This window comes from Mustela nivalis (assembly GCF_964662115.1).
Source record: "Mustela nivalis genome assembly, chromosome: 1".
NCBI classification, from domain to species: Eukaryota; Metazoa; Chordata; class Mammalia; order Carnivora; family Mustelidae; genus Mustela; species Mustela nivalis.
In genome coordinates this window covers 113,598,034-113,602,305 of record NC_139020.1, presented here as the reverse complement: position 1 = coordinate 113,602,305, position 4,272 = coordinate 113,598,034, and positions in this window count along the sequence as shown.

Here is a 4,272-nt window from a genome sequence, read left to right as displayed (position 1 = left end):
GAAATTTCCATGAAATGGCTTAGCCAGATCATCTTATAGTGAAGCTGACAGCCAGCAAGCCACACACACACTCAGTACCTTCGGTCAATATATTCTTGCTTCACCGTTAGCACTCCAGGATCAAAAGTCAAGGACTCTTTAATCTTCCCACTAAGAAACATGGTCTATTTCACAAGTCATTGAGGGCTCTTTGTAAAGTTTATTTATTTATACTTTATTGGTATCTCACACATTAATTATTAAGTTAACTTCTTATTATTGGGTATGGGTCTTATTATTGGTTATTGGGTATGTATGTGTGAAAGGTATTGGGTTTTTTTTGTATTTATTTTATATTCCACTGCTTTATTAAGCTTTTTTATGTGTGCTAAAAAATTTCAGATGAATCTTTGATTCTGTGTGTTGACAATCACACCATCTGCATGTTATGGTAACTGTGTCTCCTCTTCCTTTTCTATGTCTATACTCCTTATTTCTGAGTCATATGCACTGGCCCCCAATTTTAAGAGTCTTAACTAATAGCAATGATAACCAACATTCCTGTCTGTCCTTGACTTTAGAAAGATTGCTTCTAAATGTCTTGCCATGAGGGATTGTGCTTGAAGTTGGTTTAAGAAAGATATTCTTTATCATATAAAGGGAATATTCTTTTTTCAGAAATTGATGTGAATTTTTTGAAGGGCTTAACACTTACTGATACACGCATGTTGTTTTTCCTTTGATTTACTATCAATGCTGCATACTTACTATGCTATGCTGAATAAATTAAATTAATAACATTCCTTCAGTAACTGTCTTCTGAAGGGATCAGTTAGATACAGTGGCAGAATCATGAGAGGACACAGGCCTTCTGGATGTCCATCTTCAACAGACACCCCTTCAGACTCTCTGTTGCTGACTAATTCTGCCTCCCCCAGTAGTCCCTGGAGACCCCCACAGGATGGAAAGGTCATTCTAATCTCTTATATTCGAAATGTGGCCCAGGGACCAGCAGCTTGAGCCTGCTGAATAATCGGAGTTTATTCAAAATGCAGAATCTCAGACCCCATCCCAGACCTACTGAACCAGGATCTGACATTTAACAAGAACCCCCAGAAGATTCATGGTACCATGAAAGTCTTGGAAACATGGTATGCAGTGGTACAATGGCTTCTCCCAGTTTTTCTCATTGGCAGTCTTCTATGCCAATCCCAGACCTGTTAAAAGAAGTCCCATGGTGTTTGTGTGTGTGTAAGAGAGAGAGAGACAGATGGAAAGAGAGGCAGAGATATAGAACAGGCCAGCGAATTGCACCCATGAACATAAGCCTTTTCAGCATCCCTGGGCAATTCTCATATGAAATTTTGCACCTGCATGTAAGTCAAGCTCTCAGTGTCCATGGGCTGGGGAGGGGAGTGACCTGAGGTAGTATGGGGAGAGCAGAACAGAGTAAAAGAGAGAGTTTCCTAGGGGCGCCTGGGTGGCTCAGTGGGTTAAGCCGCTGCCTTCTGCTCAGGTCATGATCTCAGGGTCCTGGGATCGAGTCCCGCATTGGGCTCTCTGCTCAGCAGGGAGCCTGCTTCCCTCTCTCTCTCTGCCTGCCTCTCCATCTACTTGTGATTTCTCTCTGTCAAATAAATAAATAAAATCTTAAAAAAAAAAAAAAAGAGAGAGAGAGAGAGTTTCCTAGGAAGGCCACCTGGTGGTTTGCTTCAACTGACTGCAGATGTTGGCCCCTAAAGGGCCTGAATTGTAGGGGAGGGGATGTTGGCTGGTTAATTATCTCCAGACCTGATGGTTAGCAGCTGCTGGAGGCCAGATTCCCTCTAGTTTTTTGGGGATGCTGAATCTGGTTAAGAAGACTTAGGCATCATGACTGTGTGTGCATGCATGGGTCTTCTGTGGAAAGTGTCCCAGCTTTAGGGGGTGGGGGTAGCAAGGACAAATCAGGAAGTCCTGGAGGAAGCTCACTGTGAGCTCCAGAAGAGGAGTTAGTGATGAATCAAAGATGTCCTTAACATGAATCCCAGCTGCAGGATGGTGTCATCATCTCCCCACACACAATCGATTTCCCGTGCTTCTCCAGGGAACTCCAAATGGAACCAGGGAAAATGAAACCAGCAGAGTGGAGTGCACGGCTGAGTTTCCTACTGACACTTAAGGTTTGTCTGAGCAAGAGTGATAATGCAGAATATCTTTTTATCTCTGGAATATAGATTGGGTCAACTTCAAAGAAGCTTGCATATCAAAAGCATTTTGCTACTAAATTTTTACAAGTGAGACCAGAACCCATAACTTACGACAGTGCTAGAGAGAGTGACTTGACGGTACAGCTCTGAAAGGACCAGAGAGGGAAAGACCAAAGAGTGTGATTAAATAGTGACTTTTTTAGACAGGAGAGGAATGGAGGCACAGGAGACGCAGTCCTGCTGATAGGTCATGGACCTGGGAAAGAATCTTTGAAGAAGTAAATGAGAATGAGAATAACATTTATTAAACCTCTACCACTGGCCAGCCCCTGTGCCAAGTGCTCTATAGCCATATTTCTCTGTCTTTAGCATGCTCAGGAATTAGTTAAGAGACAAGAGTTGTGCTTCAAGTGCAGATCAGCTGGACTGTGGAGGTCACACCCAAATACACCACACTGTCTTGTGACCCCCCATAAAGTAAAGCTAATTTTAATGTGCTTATAATCACTGAGGATCTAGTTTAAATGAAGATTCTGATTCAGAACATCTGGGGTGAGTCCTAAGAATCCACATGTCTAACCAGTTCCCAGGTAGTGCTGATACCACTGGTCCGTGGGCCCCAGTTGCAAAAGCAAGACCTTAGAGATAGTCTGTTCTAGTGATTTGCAACCTCAAAGGCACACAAGCTTTATCTGGGGTTCCCAGGCCTGTGTGATTTTTAGAAGCTCTCTAATTCGTTCTGATATTCTAGGATGAGAATTGCTAACCTGGCTCCTGAGTCTCATTCACAGTGTGGGCATGGAGATGGTGTGTAGGTGGGGAGAGGATATGACTCATAACAGAACCATCTTTGGAGTTGTTTCAAACTGTGGGGTATGTGGATCTGTGGATGTGTACAGTTTCTAAACTATACACGCCCCCCTGTCGTGAGATTCAGTGTGTTTTCTAAACACACACCCTTCTATCTACTTTCTCTTGACACAGAGGGAGACTAAAGTCATTAGTAAGGGCCAGTTAGTCTTGGGAGAACCAGACATAATTCAAGAGATCAGTAAAAGTATTTTTTAAAAATAGTAATAAGTGTCTTTGGAGCGATCTAGAGGATAGCAAGAGTAGATGTGTTTCCCAGATGTGAAAAGTTATCAGAAAATAAGAACAAAGATATTTTAGGGGCGCCTGGGTGGCTCAGTGGGTTAAGCCGCTGCCTTCGGCTCAGGTCATGATCTCAGGATCCTGGGATCGAGTCCCGCATCGGGATCTCTGCTCAGCAGGGAGCCTGCTTCCTTCTCTCTCTCTCTCTGCCTGCCTATCTGTCTACTGTGAACTCTCTCTGTCAAATAAATAAATAAAATCTTTAAAAAAAAATAACAAAGATATTTTAGAAATTCAAAGCAAGACTGATGAAATAACAAAAATCTAGTGGGATAGCTGAATAATGTAACAGACAAGACTGAGGAGCAAATTGGTGATTTGGAATGGAAGTCTCCAGAATATAGAGCAGACATACAAAGAGATAAAATATCAGAGAAAAGTCAAGAGACAGGGGAGACAGATAGGGGTTTTAACAGAAAATGGACTTTAAAAAAAAATAAGGAAGCATTTTCTCAGCTGAAGAAAGCAGGAGTCTTCAGACTAAAATAGTCCACAGAATGTCAAGAAGGATTTATAAAGACCAACATTCAGACACATTCTTATGAAATGACAGAACTTTAAGGGTACAGAAAAAAATGCACAAAACCTTATAAAGCAAGGAATGATTGGTACCTTGAAAAATAACAAGATGCAGACTGACATGAGATTTCTTCTTATCAGCTATCCTGGATGCTAGAAGCCCGAAGTGTAGTGTCCTCAAAGTTCTGAGGGAAAACGGTTTTTAGTATTGAATGTAGAATTTTATACCTTGCCAAACTGTCAACAAGAGGGAGTACACAGAATAGTCATTTTCAGGGAGAGAAGCAATTATAAGCTTACTCTACTAGCTTCTTACAGCTGCTGTAGCAAATTACCACAAACTTGGTGGCTTAAAACCAGAAAAATTTACTCTCACTGTTCTGAATGACAGAATTTTGAAATCAGTTATCACCTACGATTGCATTTAGGACCC